Raw genomic sequence first — 21,540 nt, forward strand, 5'->3', positions numbered from 1 at the left:
ACTGTAATGTTGAATTACTTAATTGGAACCAACATTCAATAGGAAAAATGCCTATATTACTGCTTCTTACCATGGCCGCACTACTGTATGGCATTTAACCATGACTTCGTAAAATTTTCTTAAAATTTAAATAGCACATTGCAATTACAATCCTCTCCGGTAAAAAATAATTTATTCTCTAAAATCTCTGTAAATGAAAATCACATGTTAGATCCATTGATTGCTTTGAGATAAAACTTTGGTCCATAGAAAGAAATGAGCTTCCAGTATTTGGAGGTAATAAAGCAACTTTCATCAATGGGTTGAAATTGATTGAGAATCGAATTTCCGTTGATGAGTGTCACATGAACGAAATTATTTTTCATATAGGCAATGATATTAGATTTCTAGTATGAAATTGAAATTGTATAATATATATATTATACAATTTCATTTGAAGACATCATTGACATCATGGCAGAAAGTTCTCGTCTTTAAATAACTGCAGGATCAAATATCATAGCAATTTCATCACATACAATATTCTGATCGAATAAAACAATTCTTTATTTGAGTCATAAATTAATAACTCCCATTATCTGAGCAGTATCCCATGATTATGCTCAAATTCTATAAATAAGCATACTTCACAGTGAATCGAGCAACAAAGGGAAAGCGTATGTCGGAGTATTATTGTGAATGACACCTCTCGACAATAGTGCTTAAAGGTGTATAATTTGTAGGCCATATTACAGCGGTTGACCTACCTCATTTATAAGCCCATCGGCGATTCGCTAGTGAATGATCTTAGATGATAGATCAAGGTTCTGTAAAGCAGAAGACATCATACGAAACAAGGTGGTTGCAGGAGCACGGTTACATTATTTATTTATTATTTTTCATTTTTAAACTAAAGTTAAAGCCCTAAAAGCTTGTAAAAGTATGTAACACCATAATCTTGACACACAAAGTTTCAAGACATTTGAATGAATGATGTTCGCGAAAAAATGTTCCTTATGTAACAAAAAACTTTTAGAAGTTTCACTAAAACTTTAGTGAAAAACATTAGCATGTGTAACGCCTGTCAACAGTTTATATTAAAATACCTATAGTACAAGTAGAACAAAAACTTTAACATAGTTAGACGCAGATAATTCCATAGTATTTAAAAATTGAAAAATTGGAAAATTTGCGTCCACCAACAACCCCTAATAAACGAAACTTCTAGGTTTTGGCAATTAGAATTTGTTAGTACATGACAGGAAGTATCGTGATATGTTAGAGAGAACTCGGGAAATGTAATATTGTCTGTCTCTTTTAATTTGAAACGCGCATAATTAGTTTCGTTAACATTATATCGTCGGCCAGAAACCAGTTACGTATTCTTATTAAGTCTTCATTTATATTAATATATAAAGTATTCGAATTCTTTGACGAATATGGAAGCACGATGTCATCCGCGAAAAGCTAATCAATTTTCTTTATACGTCAAGATTACACATGCTCTTGGTGTAGATAGGGAAGCGTGGTGGACAAAATTTTGAATTATTCCTTAATATCTTCTCATCTTGTCTTGAATGTGTATATACCTATTTTTTACTGTGTTAATTGAATTGTACAATGGTCACCTCAACTACAGAAACCTAAAGCTTATTCTTTCGATTTTTCAACTCAAATGGAAATATTCCGATAATAAAATACACCAATGATAATAATCGAAAAAAAAAAATCACTTGGCAATCTAAACATTAGAAATAATTTATGCACACTTGTATTTTAAATTTTAATTCCAATTTAAAATGTTGAACAAATGCATTTTGTTGAAAAATTAGTATAAATCATGATAAAAAGTAAGTAAATAAATGATAAAAAGTAAGTAAATAAATGATAAAAAGTAAGTAAATAAATGATAAAAAGTAAGTAAATAAATGATAAAAAGTAAGTAAATAAATGATAAAAAGTAAGTAAATAAATGATAGAAAGTGAATGAAAAGGGATTGAAAAATCAAAATTAGATCACCGTCATACACGTTCTTTCTCTCTCGTGCTTAATTACTCGATTGTAAGACATGATAAGAGCATCATCATCTCAACAAATTTCCTAACACGGCTTTTATAAAAATTTCCTTTCAAAGCACGGTCAGAAAATATAAAAAAAAAATTAGAAAAATGTCTTATTTTTAAAAAAAAAAAGTGCAACAAAGAATATCCTAACTTAAAATTTATATTTAAATATATACACGCTGGGAGTTAAACAAGTTCTTCCAGACCAAACATGTGAAGACATCTCTCTCCCGCAAGGTAATTTTTCACCGTGAATAAATTGCCTTAATTAATTTAAATCCCGTCCGAGCGATAATTGTTGTTTTGAAACCCCTCACATTCTCTTTACTCTGGGGCCGGGGCTTTGAAAATAGAGCTTATTAGGCCTTTTTCCTGCCAACCCAGTGTCACACGGCACTTCCCCGTTGACGATGAACGATATAATATCTCAGACACAGCAGCAGCACCAGCAGCTGCCGCTGTGGAAAAACACGAGCGTGATTCATTGCATTTTTGGGTGGAAAAATTGCTTTGAATATTCCCCAAGAAATTTTCTTCTCGCTAATTTTTCTTTCAACCAAAAACAAACCATCGCAGCCTCCCTCCCCCCCCCCGGTCCGGGAATCTTGGAAATTGCAATTTTTGTTACAGTGTGGTAAAAATACTCTTGCTTTCTAAGAAAATTTAAAGATATTGTTCTTATTCAACAAAGTGATGTCCTGAGCATATACAGTCGACTCTCTTGGTTTACGAATTTTATTCGTTCCCGAAGTAAACCAAAATGATTTCTTCCATAGGAATTAATGTAAAACGAATAAATCGGTTCCTGGTACTCCGAAGGTTACTGGTATAAACTTCTACATTGAAAATTGAAAGACCGCACACACCCTGCTTCGCATCTCGGAGAGATATCGAAGTGTTCCTGAAGGATGGGTGTATCCGGAATTTTATTAATATCAAAGGAACATTGAACGCCTCAGACGAAGGGAACAAAAAATAAATTGATATAATCATCATGGAACACCAACATTCCTCAGTCTGAAACTAAGTCGTTATATTCATAAGCTGAATCGGTTTTTTTTGCTGTTCGTAAACGAAATCGTTCGTAAACTGAGCCGTTCGTAAGCCGGGGGTTGACTTTGTTCCGTTGTTATGTTTGATATGTGCACTGTCGATATCTGCAGTCAGTTTTTCCGAACTATGAGAAAAGTGTAATGTTTGAATAATTGTATCGTTGTACGTCTGTTGCTCTCTGTGGCGCAACCGAGCCGTTCGTGAGCTGAGGGTTGACTTTGGTCATTAGTTAGCAATGTGTCAAAAGTCAAATCAAAAGAACAGTTATCAATTATGGGCATACGACTGAATTTCACCCTTCTTAAACGGGGCCCGAATGGTCCCAGTCAGTGAAATAAATTTAGCATCCGAATGGTGCAATGGTAAGATGCTCGTCTTCTGCCAAGAAAGTTACCATCAAATTCCACGGGTTCGAATACGGGAGGGGGGACGTGGAAAGCCAGTTCTATGACCACTTATAGATGACGCCTTCATTTCCCACCCACATCCACTAGCTCGAAATTGACGGATGGAGATATGCGGTAAAGTAGTCGGTAACCGAAGGCATCCCACATCGGTTTAAAGCGTAACGTAGATGGCTCTCTTCAGACAAGAACTTCACGCAGGAGCTGAATTTTCCCAGTCGGCAGGAGTATCAACCAAAAATAAAGAACTGATAGTGCCTCATGTTTCGTAAATTCAAAATGGTCACGAAGGAAGTCTTAGAAATTCAACTATAAATAATCTTTTTTTCAGATGTATTGTACACCCACGCTGAGTTGGCCTCTGGCTACATCATGAAACGTCACGATGGGCGATTCCATTTATCTTCTTTCGGTAAAAAGGTCGCAGGGAAAAGGAGCAATTTGGTATTTTCCGTTGGCGTCTGTTGTGCTATTTTAGTGAGTTTTTTCTACATCCCCCTCGTTTCTCCTCCTTGGAAAATGAACACTCTTTTCGCGCGTCAAGGTCAGAGGCCAACTCAGTATGGGCATACAAAGGCATGGCGTTGTATCGACGTGTAGCGATGAATAGGGCTCGGATTTCTATGTCTTTGCCTATTTCTCTAGTTTTAAGTGGTAGAGAATATTTTCAAAGTTATAAGGCATACTTTGCATATATCATGGTTTTCAATAAAACGTAAATTTTTTCCTAGGTATTCCGATCCCGCTTCAGGCTAGTTTTTACGGTTCCCGCCCCTGACGAATTCTTTTAGGACTAACATTTTTATGCACTAAAAATGAAATGTCGTTGCTTATTCGCAAAAAATCCTAAAATGCAGGTTTTTCAAGTAATCGGCAATGACATTGAATTGTAAGAGTATAAAAATACTACCCCTTCAACGACACTGGTGTGTGGCTGTAAACAGATTAATCATCTGAGTCGGTGATGGTAACTCGTGGGGAAAAATTGGCTAAAATTTGTAAATGGGGGAATTTTTTATCGTTTGTGGGAAATTTTGAGTTTTATCAAATAAAAATAATAATTTATTTATTTTTAATTTTTCGTGCTTTTTCTAAAGCTAAATGCACCACGTGGCTCAATATTTTTACCTACAGATGACAGCACATTAATTCTGAATTCGGAGGAAAAAAATTGCTCAGAAAGGAAATTTTGACTCCATGTTAGTTAGTAAAACGAAGAATTTCTGTTCATACAAGTAATTGGTTCAAAATAGTTTAGACCCCATCAACACTTTTCATCATCATATTATTTTGCTAAAACTAATGTTATTTGAAATAGGATTGAAAAAGTTTTTAGGATATATTTTTCGTTTCTTAAGAGCATAAATGCATATTTTATAGAGCATTGTTTAGAAGTTTTAAACCATAAAACTCCTAGCCCTAGTGAGGAACGTTGTCTGCTAGGGTTCACAAAGAGTGTGGCACAGAATTGGCGGGCTATTTAAAAAATAGAAAAAAGAACGGGAAGCTATAGAAAAATGCACAGTTTGCTGCATTGTGCTTGGGAAAAGAGTCAATTTTCAGTTTTCCCGGATCGTGCAGTGGAAAGATGCTCTTGTGCACGTCAACCGCCATAAAGACTACCATCAGGTCCGAAGGTTCGGTCAACACGATCTCTCCTTGACGAACCTGAGGCTACCACCGATAGATGGCGCCTTCAATTCTGGCCCCACTCGAACGGTAATAAATTGCTGTATGACGATATGACCGGAGTTGGAGTACGGTGAAGTAGTAGTTATTAAGAATTTCCAAGTTGATTACGAATTTTCAAAACAGATGTTATTCCATGGTCTGTGGAAATTAAAACACGATTATCTGCTTATGGAGTGCAGTGCCATCCGCTGCTGAAATTTGTAACCGGTTCTAAAAATCAATCTGACTGTAATTTTACTGTTTCCTCACACACAAATACAGCAAACGGTGCTCACAACGGTGTCTTTTTTTAATTAATTTTTAAAATAGGTTCGTCTACCTTGTAACACCCTGTAATTTACATGCTTTTAATCCTCTATCATCATCACTAACCATTTTCAATCCACTGATAGGGATGAATGTCTTCTCTAATTTTTCCCATTTTACTCTGTCTGATGCTTTTTTCCATCCAGTTGACTCCAGCCACTTTTCGGATCTCGTCAATCTATCTTGCGTGAGAACGCCTTCTCGGACGTTTAACACCACGGGGTACCAATCCAGGGGGTATACCACCTTCTGATTCTTAATAACCATTCATCAATACGTTAGAATCGATTCGTAAGAAGCGCCTTAAGTATCGAGCTCCGAATGCAACCACGATGTGTTTGTTAAAGTTAATTTTTAAGGTCACGTGACGATGGACAGGCCGAAAAATTTCCCTTTTGGGGAATTTCGCCTCAGACCAATCAGTGCCCAGCTAAAAATTAACAACAACGTGTTGTTGAACAAGATTGGGGAAGAGGGAAAAGAATTTTTTTAGAATGATGCTATAACTTGAAAAAATGGCGGAGTTCATTTAAGAAAATGTGAACATGTTTGCGAAGAATGAATAATGCTTTTTGAGCCATGTTGCAGTAAAAAATTCGGATCAAAGATTCTTCCCACGTCCACGGGGATGAAGCAAATAGCCCCCCCCCCCCCACCCACAAAGAGTGGCTATGCTATATATGTGTTATGGTGAAAGTGCTACAGAGCGGTTATTATACATAATCATCGGCTATTTCTGTAAGTTTGATAGATTTTGCTCACATACCGGGAATGTATCACATTTGCAGGTCATTATGCATAATCGTCAATCTATGGTAAATGCGATAAATGAGTCATCGTTATGTTTACATTACGTATGTAAGTAAAGCTAACATTATACAAGACTAACAATAATTTTTGCAATATGCTTCATGCTTACTTAAATTAGTTTTCATGGCAAAATGCGCATGGTGCTGTACATGCATCGCATAGCTACTTCGTGATTAAATAAAAAATAATAGTGATCAATAATAGTAAAAAATTGACCTTGCTTCTATAATGTTGGCTTTTTTTTCATACATTGAAGTGAGTGGGAAAAAACAAACGCAGCAGCAGGTTAATGATTTTTATATTCATGTGCAGTTACATTTTGGCCGATTAGAGCTTCTTCTCACATATTTTTAGTGAAAAATTCAATTTTCTCTCACTTTTTAAGCTAAGAAAAATTGTCAAATCTACAAGTTCCCATAACATAAAATATTTGAAATATTTACGACCCATCGATCATGATATTTATGGGTTGATAATTTGAGAATTATGCATAATCACTGGTAAATTTGATAAATGTAGCAAACTTTATCAAACTTTTTCGAGATGATCCGATTTTAACACTATTACCAACATATATGTGCTGTATATACACTCCAACACTGTTTTCCACGCTCCCACACAATCTTTCGATAACTTAAAAAGTAGGATCAATTCCTTATTGGGCAATAGAAATGCATCTGTTGAATACAAATACAACGCCACAACAGGCAAACTGCCCAACGAGGTGGCTGAGAAAAAGATGCCCATAAAAATATGGATGTCATATATATCAAAAATACAGCAACCCAATTAAAAATGCAATTAACACAAATTATAAACAATATATACACATGATAAAATATTATACAATGCGTATAAAGAATACTTATGGTTGTCTTAATCTAAGAATGGATAGCTTCTCGATTTACCCCAACATGTTTATCATATTTCTTTTTAAACGTGTTAATTGTGTCACAATTTACTACCTCCGGGGGTAAGCTATTCCATTTATTAACAACCCTATTAGAGAAAAATTCCCTGTGACACCATAACCTTGCATTGATCGATAGTTTCGTCCCCTTGTAAAAGCAGTCGATTGGCGGTGTACTAAAAGTTCATATCCATCCTATATCCACCTTTACAACCTTTTTTTGATTTTTTAAAATATGATCGTAAATACAAAATAATCATAAAAAAACTTCAATTAAATAAATAATTTACGTTATGTCGCATGTAAGAAAAAAGTTGTCTTCTAAGAATCGAGCTAAGAAGTGGGGTAACCTGGTTTTTAACTAAGGAAGGAAAATGATTCTTAGTTAAGAATGTGGTACAAAAATCGCCTCTCGATTCTTAACTAAAGATGAAATCCGTAATTAAAAATCAGATTTTTATCAAGAATCAGAAGGTAGTACACCCCCAGAAAAGTTATGGTCAAACTGCTGTCCTACTTTTTTGCAATATGTCCATGTCCATCCAATTTCCATTTTAAACGTTTAATTTTTTCCATGATATTATATAACATTGTGTGCGTGTGTGACTTCTTTAATCCAAGTCATTTATTTTCTCTCTCTCTTTTTAGTGCCTTACGTACTGTCTATTCGTGGACTGTATGTTTTATTTCCAATAGCTTACTAGTTCTTACCAAAGACATAAGATCGAGTCATTAATTTGCACTGTTTAGAAATACAATACTCTATTGATTACGAACGAAAACATAACAAAAACTTTAATGAACATCCAGCCGAGACATATATCACCATAACAACTGAGCCGACATTCGAATGCCATACTGTTGCCATTCCGCGACTCCTTATAAGTGAATGCGCACGTACGGGCTCTAACACATACATCTTTCCATGCTCCTTTGTGTTGTCTTCAGCCTTTGTATCGTCTTGCTTGTGAGTATTCATGTTTCAGCTTCATAATTGAGTGCTGGTAACACACACTAGTTAAAAACTTTTCTTTTCAGGGAGAATGACACGTGACTCTTTGGAATTACAGTTTTTTCCGAAAGTGTTCTATCCATGGCCCCCACATCCTGGGGCGGGGCTCCTAGGCTAGGATCTTTTGCGGCGCCCCCCCCCCCGGTTAGACTTTTCGCGGGTCCTTTCTGTAGTTAATTTATAGCGTGAAAAGCAAAAAATGATGAGAACTGTTCCGGGCCTCAGGGCTAGAGATCTGTCAGCCCCCCTTTGTGGGGGCCATGGCTCTATCCAATCCTAATCCTTCTGTTTATTTCATTAATGATTTCGTTGTTTATGGTAATTTCTTGTCCCAGGAATACATAGCTTTCTCCTTCTACATCTGTTGTGGTGAGCAAGATCGTCTTCTTCAAAGCAAAGGTGATGAACATAACTTTGGTCAACTTTAACTTTAGTTTTTTGCAGATTCATTTTCGAACCCATCTGAATACTTGACTTTGCTAGTTCTTGTATAATTTCTTCTAGTTCGTCTGCGTTACTGCTGATAATAGCAATGTTTTCGGCAAAACGCAAATTATTGAGAAATTCTCCATTTATTTCAATTTCTTTCTCGTCCCAATCCAATTCCCTAAGTACTTCTTGTAAAACAGCGGTGAAGAGTTTCGGTATGATATTATCTCTCACCCTGTCTAACTCCTTTCCCAAGTTTAATCTTTGCTTCTCTTTCATCCAAACGAATGGATGCAGTTGCTTTGCCATATGTTTTCTTAATGATATTGATGTAAGTCTTCTCTACCCTTACATCTAGATCTTTAACACCAGCAGATGTGAAAACATAGTCAAACGCTTTCTCAAAATCAATGAAGGTCATGTACAATGGTGGTTCCTCTTCCTTGTGTCGCTCTGTGAGTTCCCTGATTGTTTGGATGCGATCCATGTACTAAGTTCACTTGAAAAACCTGCCTGCTCTTTTGGTTGGGCTTTGTCCAATGTGGATTCAAGCCCATATGTGATCACTTTGGTGAAGATTTTATAAGATAATTTGATATTTTTTTCCGCCCTTTTTGTAAGGAAGAACCATCGTTGCGTTATTCCAATCTTCAGACACATCCGATTTTGTGAACAAAGAAGCTAGCATACTGGCAAATTCTTCTCCTGCTTCTTTAACAATGTCTAATGAAACCCCATCTTCACCTGGGCACGTTTTGTCCTTTTTTTTAACTCTCTGGTCAAATATATATTTGAAAAATATACAAGGCATACAAAATACATGGTAAAAAAAACCCATTGCACACCAATTTATTTACTGAATTTTTTTGGTATTTTAGAAACTACATTTTTTTAGTGCCATTTCAGTAAAAAATACAGCTAAATACAACTGGCAGTACTTTTTATCAATAAATAGTTGATTCCCTTGTCAGTGTAATTTTTTGAGAGGTGCTGAAATGTGGCGTGTTCAGAGATTTTTAAAATCACACGAAAGTGAGGGAATCGGAAAAATAAAGTTCTAGTTGAAACCTAATCCTATTTTTCTGAGCAAGAATTCACCTGTTTATGCCACATTAAAATAAAGGCAAACCGTATATTTCACCATTTGATAACTAGTAAATGTTCCTCAACATGAGAAATGCACTCGAATAATTAAGTTGCTCTGTTTAGATATACTATTTCAATTAAAAATATGCTGAAAGCATCAATTTACATCCATTTATTTAATTAGTAATATAGAGAGTTAAGTCACGTATGGTACCATTGTGCTTGGCGATTTATGTGTCACAAACCAACCCCATAACTTCACAGAAAGTGTCATTCCGAAACCCAAGCTTGAGATTCATAGCAAGATAAGCTTCAAATTCAAAAGATACAGTAGATAGATATTTTGTACATCAAGTACGATCAAATATTGAAAACATAATTTAAAAATAAATTCGAACTTTCTACTTTTATATATTGCACTCAGATGAGCTTAGAAAAATATTAATTTAATTAAAAACTCTTGAAATTAATTTCCAAAAAATTTCAAGGAAACTTTTGTTAGAAAATATGAAATTTTCATTAAAACCCCACAAAAAAATATTTTTCGAAAGGGAACATTAAGAGCTCCATGAAACTTTCATTAGCGAATATATTCAAATATTTTTTGTTTTCATTTTCAAAAAAAGCCTCATATTCTGAAAGTTTCATTGTGACCAAAAGCAATATTTTACTTTTTCGCTTTTTACGAAATATTTTTGGTGCCGTAATTGAGACGAATAACCGGCTTTTACTTGCTGCGGGGGCTTCAAAATGAAAATTAATGCTCTCTGTTTAGACTCGTAAAAATTCGTTTCTCCCTCTTTTAAGCTTAAGTTTTTTTCCACTGGCAAAGTCTCGTACAATTAACCCACTATATACGGATAATATTGCTGTCCTAGAATATATTAAAAAAAACCCGCTATTTTTTTCATAAAAAAGTAATTCAAACATTATACTTTGGAAGTTTCTACCAAAACTTGAAGTTATATTTTTAACAGAATATTTTTTCATGAACAAAAACATTTACTGGAAAGCATACGGTAAGTTATGACGTTAATATACGAATAAATCAAGGTGCACACTACACAAACTTTTGGTGCACGGGGCCATATATGCGGTATTTCTGCCGCTCGCGGGCCAGAAAAACAAGGTCGTAACGAGAGGAGAGGACCAGGTGTTCTACCCTGCACCACCTCAAATAGTAGAAAATGACTGTTTCTGGAAATAAAGATTGAATCTATTGTTCTATAAATTTGGTCCTCTCCCTCGAAATACTAACCCTTCCAAATACTATATATAGTCTTCCGAAATAAGTTTCTGGCATCGGCGCTGGACCATAAGAACCATATTTTCCGTGACATGCCCGTGATTTTGGCTATTCCCACTGTTTGTGAAAAAAAATTCCCGTTTGTTTTTTTTTTTCATATTTTCAATGAAGCTTATTAGATTAATTAATTAAGAATGTTAACGATGATTATTTTCATGATTATAAGTTACATAATGATTGATATGACTATCATATTGATTATGGTCGTATGAATCTGTTCATATAACAAATTTATCACATATTATCAAATTATGTTATTTAAATTTTGCTCATTGATACTTGTGGTAGCCAATTCTATTCCTCCACCACTGGTGAATTTCAGTAATTTTAGCAACAATTTTACTTGGTTCTGACAATTTTTCTTGCTGTGTATTGACATTTTTATTTGCCTTTAACATACTTTTTTCCAGTAATTCACAATTTTCACTTAAAATTTTTTTCGTAAAATCGGGCATAGATCCCGATTTCTCGTATTTTTTTGTGAAGGAAATGCAGTCAGCCTAGGCATTTATCGTGTTGCTTTTATTATTGACACTTCTGTACCGGAGCATTTTTCGGTGGGCCGGCCGGAACCCCTTTGCGGGCCGCATGTTGTCAGCGGTCTGGAAGTTATGCACCCTCTGGAAATAAAGATTCATAATTCATATGAATTCATATAATAGTTTTGTGTATCTATAGATCTGTACATCGAAGAAATTTCAACGGGAAAATTTTATTTTCGTTTCAGTAAACGTTGCTAATAACTAACATACCAGATGTTTCTAAAAGAATTTAAAAAAAACACGGAAAATTTGCATGTGCCTTACAGTTGATTTAAAATTATAATAAATGCATGATGTAAAAAACAAACACTATATAAATTAAATTATAAATCAAAAATAATTGTCCATGCCATAAAGGTATTGAAGCGTTGGTAACCGGTATCGATGGCTCTGCAGGTACGCATGGTACATTGGGATATTCATTCTTTGTCATTTTTAACAGACACATGTGCCTACGTTTATTTTTTAATTTACTTCTTAAAATTTTTCTGAACTTTAACTGGAGTTTTTTACGTCACAATTTGTAAGTTTAGCTTACATGGTGTTTTTACCCCCCTTTCTCCTGAAGAACAGTTGCATGACTTAATTGACTAATTGAAAACTTAAGGTGGTATAGCGCTTGAGCGTCTGACAAAAAGATCTGATTTAATATTCTGATGGTGGCATGACCGTACGTTTTCCTTTCTATTGACTTACAAGCACTTCACATCAACACCCACAACATTATCTATGACCCCCCTTCGTAGCCATCAAGGGCAGTGTGTAAGTCACCAGGCAGTCTTCCCTCGGGCTAGGCAGCGACGAGAAAATTCTGTCGGGCGGTAAATAAAATTGTAATTACTCCATCGCCCAAAATTTGAGAAGCATAGATCAAGCGTAGGTAATGAGTAGGGCTCGGATTTCTGTCTTTGGATATATATATATATATATTTTTTTTTTTGCATATTTCGCTATTTTTACGTGATAGAGCATATTTTCAAAAAGGCATGTTTTGCATATTTCATGATTTTCGATAAAAAATAAATATTTTCCTCGCTATTCCAATCCCACTTTAGACTGGTTTTTGTGGTTCCCGACTCTCTGGCGAGACCTCTTAGGGCTAAGATTTTTATGCACTAAGAATGGAACGTCATTGCTGATTGGTAAAAAACCATGAAATTCGAGTTTTTTTAACCAATCAGCAATGGCATTGGATAGTCATTGGATAGAGCATAAAAATACTAGCCCTTCAACGGCACTGGTGTGTGGCTGTGAACAGATTAATCATCTGAATCGGTGTCGGTGATAGTAACTCGTGGGAAAAAAATTGGCTAAAAAATTGGTAAATGGGGGAAATTTTTATCGTTCGTGGGAAATTTTGTTTTTGTGGGAGTTTTTATCAAATAAAAATAATAATTTATTTATTTTTGATTTTGTGCTTTTGTAAAGCTAAATACACTACGTGGCTCGGTATTTTTGCCTATAGATGGCAGCCCATTAATTCTGAATATATAGGGAAGAACTTGCTCAAAAGATACATTTTTTTAGGGAAATTTTGTCTAGATGAGATTAGTTAGTAAAACGAGGAATTTCTGTTCATACTATAAAAAAGTAAATGGTTCAAAATAGTTTAAACTGCATCAACACTTCTCATTATCATATTATTTTGCTAAAACTAATGTTTTATTTAAGATGGGAATGAACAAGTTTTTAGGATATATTTTTCGTTCCATAGTGCATATTTACGGTTTTTAAGAACATAAATGCATGCATATTTTATAGAGCATTGTTCAGAAGTTTTAGAGCATACAGATCCTAATAATGAGTAAAATATGCATCCCTTTCTATTTATTTTACCTTTTCGAGGGATCTATTTTCTCAGCTACCTCTCAATAAAACTTTTCACTGTCTAAATAGGGATCTGAATTGGTTTTCTTAAAGTTTTTTCCCTTTATATATCTCTCCATCTAATCCTTTGGTTTAGAGATATCAACCATAAAATGTATTTGGAAAAATTTCCCGTATGCTTTAAGGACTTGCTCATGTCCATAGAAAACACGATAAAGTTGAAAAATATCCAATTTCATATTTTATTCTTCCTTGAAAAGAAGCGATTTAAATTTTAAGTGAACGCTATAAGTGCTGAAATGAATGAAGTTGTCATTTTGTTAATGAAGTTTGGAATCTCACACGTTCAGGGAAAAGAATCAAGTTCTTACATATATATAAGAAAAATGTTTTCTTTTTCTTTCTAACTAATCATACTGATTTGCCATTTGGGAATATTGGCCCTTCAAAAGGTTTTCAACACTCCATTGTGGGAAGTGCACGTTTCATACTATAACAGTTCTGACTTGTCATTAAATGACCAAAATCACTTGTTGCCACCTGAAGGTTGTGAATCTTTTCAGGGTGAAAAATCCATATTTCTTAAAAATTTACTGAAGACCGATATATTCAATAAAAATTATTTTCTCTAATAGCAATCTTAAAAACTTAATAAATCACAAAAATGAAATTGAGAAATTTAAAAGAGCCCATTTTAATTTTGATTTCAAAATTCATCGAAAATTTTCACGGGTTTCTGAAAGAAAAGTACATCTAAATTCGCATGCACATATCTTTTTATACCTAATTTATTTATGCTGATTAATTAGTGCGAAAAATGTCAAGAGCATCCGAGATGTGTTCTGACCTATAGTAACTATCCCCCTGACAAGAATCGCCTATAAAGCTCAGGTGATGAAGACAAATTAGATCAGTTCCTTAATTAGGATTTCTTACCGATACATCCCATTAGTAAGACAAAACCAGAGGGATGGGTTGTGTTTTCCTTTGTCGGCTATCGCTAAAATAAAATAAATGTGCTTGAATATATTCAACGGTATTGGATGCTTATTCACTTCGAATGCGCATGCGCAAACGATGTTGCGGTCACACATTTTGCTATTCAGTGAAAATGAGCGGTTATTTATTGAAAAATTTCATGAACTGTAATCTACGTGGTTAAAGGGATACATTTACCAAAACGAATGGAGATTATACAAATATTTCAAAATACATATATATTTGTATAATCTTCCATTTATACATAATGACCGGTTATTATGACATTTACCGCAACATACACATTGAAAATTGTTTTTTTTCAGTTGTTCCTCAACCAAAAAAAAACAACCAATTTTCATAGTTCTTTGTTGTTACATTGGCGCGAACTGTTGTGAAGACATGCAAGTGACGTGGTCAAGGGAGCACGGATGCGCCCTCATTTCTAAATTTCAGAATCTGATAACCCTGTGCTCACATAAAGGGTTTAATGCTGCCATCTACCTTTCAAAATAAATATAGAACAAAACCAGCTACTATGTAAACAGGAGGGATGTCCTCCCCACTTGTGGATAATTTTCGGAAGACTGGCTATATCTGGAGATGGGGATGGATTTTTTTTCCTAAACTCATCACCATCTCCAGATATAACCAGTCTTCCAAAACTCTTATATACAAATGCTTCTATATCGCAACGAGTTTAATTTTACAATTTTTCGTGTTGTCGGTTGTCCATGAAACTCAATAAATGCCGCAATTTTATCATTCAAACTACCGAATGAGTGGCGGATTCACTCTGTTGCCACACAAATTTTCAAGTACTGTACCATCCTTAAAGATTTCCCTGCTCGAATTCATGACTTTCGATAACAACAGAAAATACAAACCTGCTGTAAAAAAATGAATAACGATAAAATAAAGCATATAAATCATACAAAAAAAACAAATTGGGGAAAAAAAGACTATTTATCATTAATAATTTCTTTTGTCATCAAGTCTTGAAACCAAAACTTCAATATCAAACATGAAGAGGAGAAAAACTAACTAGACTATTCCATAACATTCGTTTAAACAAATAAATATAATATAATTAATGATACATCAACTCCCATTATTTAAAGAAAAAAAAATGACTAATTGAAAAAAATAATAATAATTTTCCCCCTATTAAATTAAGGAAAAGAAAATTATCAAAAAAACTGCTGATATTTCAAACCAAAAAAATATATATACATAACCCTAAAACATAACTTCAAAAACAATTACTTGACTTTAAAAAAAACGCGTTGGTTTTTATTGTTTTTTCTTATGAAAGAGGGAAAATTATTTAAATAATTTGGGATCAATAGCTTATTTTTTATAAGCACTTATTTACATGTTAATGTAAACATTTTTCTTAATTAATACATTTTTTTAATCGTTTAAGATTAGAAAAAATATTATTATTTAGATACTATTTCGTTACTACGCTTTTAGATCATCTTCGGAAACTCAATTTCGATTCCAACGAAACATGAGAAAAAATACATCTGCGGCTTCAAGAATTATCCAATTAAAAACGATTAACTTTCCATAATAAAGGATAATAGCAACAAATTAGTAGTTCGTGTAATAGAGTAGAAATTTCGAACCTGAGTACATGGAATTAACCAATATTAATTATGAATCGGAACCAAATTATACGTCCGGGAAATTATTTTCTTTTTGATGACTTCATTTTTTTTTATGCCATAAACCTAAATATTTTCTTTCAAAGTGAGATTAATTCATGAACATATTTTTTTTCCTCGCGAATTTGAGAAATGGATAGAATTAATTCATTTAACCGTAGGATAAAAAAAAAAAAATTGCAGAGGATACGGAGCCGCATGATTATGCGGCTTACGGCAGAAGAGTTACTGTGACGTCACGCTCCTTGACGGATCTTTTGAAGTCACGTGAAACCGGTGTGTGATATGATGTATATGACATATCCGATGTTTGTTCGATGCACAGCATATTTTACTAAATTTCTGGCTTAGTTTATGCACAGGGACGCATCCGCGCAGCTCAAAAAAAAAAAAAAAAAAAAAAAAAATATATATCACTCATCATAACATCATAAACTCATCCTGACTCATCGTAACATCATAAACTCATCATGATTAGTATATATATATATATATATATATATATACTAATCATGTATATATATCTATTCTATAATATAAAATCACAAACAAACTCGAAAAGGGCCTGTTGATAAGCAACCGAGTGACGGAAGTGGGTGAAATTTTTGAGTGACGGAAATCTGTTACGGAACTCGGTTTCGATTCATATATCGATATTCACATTCATATATCGTACATTCATATTCATATATTCATATATCGATATGATATCATATATCATATATCGATATTGGGTCGATATTCACATATCGGGACCCATTTGACCCATCGGGACTATGTTATGTGCATGTACCAAGAGGCTCCTACATACCTACAGCAGAGCCCTTAGGCTGGAATTTAGATTTCGAGCCCCCAAACCAGCTTTTCAGGGGCCCCTCTGTGATTAATTTATAGTGTGAAAAATCAGAAAGTGATAAGAATCGTTGTGGCCTCTGTCAGCCCTTCCTTTGTGGGGGGGGGGGGAGGTTCATGCCGAGAGGTATATATATGTATAATATACACACACAACAGCAGTGCTCCCAACACAAGGTCGGGGTACCCGGGGAAGATTTCACGTATGAGTAAAAAGTTTTCATTTCCAGGGGCCCTTGATGGATCTCATTGTTTTCTTGCTGCTTTAACATTGAAAAATTTCGATTGCGGAAGCAAAAGATATATCCAGTCTGGGGCCCCACCAAAAGTATGCGAATTGGTGTCCCGGGTAATTGGTTGGGGGCCCTGGATTTTATTCGTTGGTAAAACGAATACAAATGAAAATTTTTCATGGCACTCGCTCCGGGGGATGACCGACAAGCTTCAAAGTCGGGGGCCCCATGTTTACAGGTTTCATTTTAGGGGCCCTGGATTTTATTCGTTGGTAAAACGAATACAAATGAAAATTTTTCATGGCACTCGCTCCGGGGGATGACCGACAAGCTTCCAAGTCAGGGGCCCCATGTTTACAGGGTCATTTTGGGGCCCAGGACGAATCTCATTCTTTTCTGTTGTAGAATTCGCAACAGCGGAAGCCCGAGATAAAGCCAGTCTGGGGCCCCACCAAAAGTAGCGAATTGGTGTCCCGGGTAATTGGTTGGGGGCCCTGGATTTTATTCGTTGGTAAAACGAATACAAATGAAAATTTTTCATGGCACTCGCTCTGGGGGATGACCGACAAGCTTCCAAGTCGGGGGCCCCATGTTTACAGGTTTCATTTTGGGGCCCTGGATTTTATTCGTTGGTAAAACGAATACAAATGAAAATTTTTCATGGCACTCGCTCCGGGGGATGACCGACGGGGGGGGGATGTTCAGATTTCGAGGGGGGTTTAGAATCCCAAACATCCCCCGACACACACTTGCGTACGCCAATGAGTATATAACCGATTATGCGGGGCAGGGGTGTACATGGGGATTGACCTTTGCAAGGGATATGGGTTGGGTTTCCGAGCACCAAAAATTTCTAACTCAAATTTTTCCGTTACTAACCTTCAAAGAGCATTTTAAATTAACAGAAATGAATAAAGATAGCGTAATCGGTACATGGACTTCGTTCATATTCATAAAAACAAATACAAATACAACGCCACAACAGGCAAATTGCCCAACGAGGTGGCTGACTTAAGAACATCATGGATCCCCGAGCCATTTTTTGGAGGCCCTACCTACTACTACTACACCACACATGCACCCCCCCCGCGGAACCCCCCAACGAATCGGTACATGCGGGAATGTGCGTGCACGTGTAGTGAAACCTGACGTGAAGTTTTTTGTTGTTTCTCTGTAATGCTTGTTATGTGTAGTGCTGCCATCTGCCACTAGTTTTTCTAACTATGAGTGAAGTGTTATGATGAAGAGGTTTCGTTCAAATATACATCAGAATTCGTTCTGTGTCAATGTCACTACATTTGACAAAAATATACAAACTGCAACTTTTTTGGTTTTTCGCATTAACCACTTGCCTGATGGGTTTTTAATATTTTTCTGCACAGAAAATGCCCGTTTTTTTTCATTAGTTAGTAATCAGTGATCACGCCAGTAGTGATCCCTATGATGAAGAAGTTGTAGACCTTTAAATTTAAAATGGGTCTGACGCTCTACATCAGTGTTCCGCGCTCACGGTCCAACACATTTATTTAAGATGAGAGCGATATTTCCAATTCACCGTTAAATGAAAAAAATACTTCACATTTTCATTGAAAAATCTTATTTCAATTAGTGAATTTCCAAAATCCCAACCGCGGACCACTAGTTACGTCTTCGAGGACTACAGGTTGAGAAATGATGCCTTTGATTACTCCAGTGTTTCTCAAAGTATGAGTCGCGGTATGCTGGCTATATTGACACATTTCTAGCAGCGCAACAGTCTAGTGTAGTTGGAAATAAGTCTAGTAACTACACACGCTATTTGCTTCTAATTGCCGATAGTTCTCGTTCACTGTGTTTTCTAGCCCCATATGGCTCCTAGTATTTCCCTTTTTTTTTTTCAAACCGAGCACAACTCAGGTCTATTGCCATAGGCAATTTACTACCTAGTGAGTTGTGCCGGAAGTGTACGTGCGTGTACCTAACAGTCTGAGTGCGTATCTAGTGTTGTTTATGATTTTTCAGTGCTGCCATCTATATCTCAGAAGTGAAGTGAGTGATGTGTAGTGACTGAATATTTGTACTGTTTGTAGGACTGTTGCTCTCTGTGGCGAGACGTTTTAACGGAGATCGGCTCGCATTTGCGCCTCGAAGTTGGGAACCACAGAAGCCCAACTTCAGCCGACCGCCACTGTGGTGACGGTGGGGCTCGAACCCGGGTCCCCGCGATGCGAGTCCGTCAGTATAGTATTTTCCATTATAAGCACGCACGCATTACTGTAGCTCAGAATGCTCATTCAGAGTGCGATGACTTGTTTTCAGCAAAGGTACCCTTAAAATTTGCGGCTCCTGAACCGCAGGTGAGGTATGCATTGGACGATACATATATATGCAGACTATCCCACTGTATTCCTCATTCAGCTGAGTGGTTATCTGATTTAAATATCTGAGCTCAATAACAACGTACGACCCAGCTGAGCGATTTCCGATAGCGATCACTCAAGGCTAATTGTACTGCTCTGTGGTTTTCCCACCCGTTTCATCTATTCTTACCATACACTTGTCACGACCGTACGCGAAAAGCCCATTTCTACATACTAATTAGCAATTGAAATGTGTTGTCATCGTGCTGGACTATGAACGTGAGGATTCGCGTTCGAACTTCGTTTGCGGCACAGTGGTGGTCGGCCTAAGTTTTCTTCGGTTTTTTGAGGTTCTCCAACTTCCAGGCGCGAATGCATATGAAAAAAAAAAAGCCAAGCCGTACAGTGGACGGTGTAAAACAAACGCATGGGGTCACAGAAAATTATATAAACACAGTGCAAACATACCGAAGAGCAAAGCAGTATAGAGAACGTTCTGCCTGAATTCTTACACTTCACTCATAATTAAAAGGTTGGAAATATAAAAGTTAATTTTTTTTTATTTTGATAACTATACAATCCCTTGAAACATGAGTGACATATCTGAGTACTACACGTTATTTGGAAAATTTTTCTATTGGAAATATGCCTCTAGGATCAACGGTTCGCCAGTAAAATGTCATACCCCCTGTTTGCTATGCACCCTGTATAACAAATGCATGGGGTGTGGGGGGGGGCACAGAAAAATACGACTATGAAGAGGCTACGGACGCAAAAGTGTAAAAATACCCATGTTAAGTTTAAGAACATACATGGTAAGTAACTTCGTCACTCTCTATCCAATGCACTTGCGTGGCAACGCGGGGCCACCTAATGACCGTGGGAGAAAATACGAGTCGTTATCGTTGTCAGTGGAACCTTCTGCGTTTACTTGGAGGGAGGAGAAGGGGTACTGGTTTGCTACCTCTCATTCCATCTGATGGAAGTTTGAGCAACTGGAGGTCGTTTATCATGAACTTGCTCCATGTTGTCCTCCTCAAGAAATCTAGTAATATCCATAGAGTCAAATGATCTTTGATTACTTGCCATCATCTTGCAGTATCACTCCTCTATTCATGCTACCCTGAGTTTCACTACATGGAATTTTCTTATGTGTGGGCAGGCAGTTGCGTAATGAAGTGGGCTGCCCACTGTCCCGCATAGGCATTTATCGCATCATGTATTTTTAAACCGCTCCAGGTAGGTCGGGATCGGATAATGGTGTGAGGAAAAACAGAATTTTCTCTCTGACCCATTCCACTGGTCTCAGATTATCCCTGGGCAGCACTAGGTAACTGGTTTTATCAGGCAACTTTATCATTGGTCTCCAGGTCATTCCAGAGCCTCTGCCACTTTATCCATAACCAACATGTTTCGGAAACCCTTATATATGAAGTAACTCGAAAAAGAACAGGTAAAATTATCTGTCATTCCTACCATTAAATAAAAATTACTTAATACCTTTAATACGTCCAATGTTGCCGACGTAATATTACGTCGGAAGTTCTACGGAAGAAATACAAACGCCATTGTTTTGCTTGCCGAGTATTTGCGCAGATTTGAGATAAGAACGTAACCTCGAAATTTTTTGCGTGAGTAGATCAAAACACGTTTTTCATTCGAAATCTTCTTTTTCTTTTTTTTCCATGCGTGTCTTTGCTTGAGGGGTCATACATAAGAATAATTTCGTAGAGAGAGGATTTAAAACTGACTAGTGCGTTATCAATTCAAAATTATATCAAGTGCAATGTGCAATTATGGTTATTGAAAATATTGGGAAATTAGCTCAAAAATATTGTGGGGTGGAGGAGCGGCTCAAATCCAATATTTTTATATGTCCTATCGAGATGATGGCAAATATTGAGTGGGCTTGGCCTCATGGACAAGATACAAGTTTACGCCTATGATAATTCGGCATTATATAGTTTGCTAGCAGTTTATTAGGCATTATATAGTTATCTGTCCATTATATTATAAAAGGATGACGTCACTCTCCGCTACCATACGAA

Source organism: Pholcus phalangioides, unplaced genomic scaffold (assembly GCF_987345545.1).
Source record: "Pholcus phalangioides strain wild (caught in Gottingen) unplaced genomic scaffold, Ppha-v1.0 ptg000024l_1, whole genome shotgun sequence".
Taxonomy (NCBI): Eukaryota; Metazoa; Arthropoda; class Arachnida; order Araneae; family Pholcidae; genus Pholcus; species Pholcus phalangioides.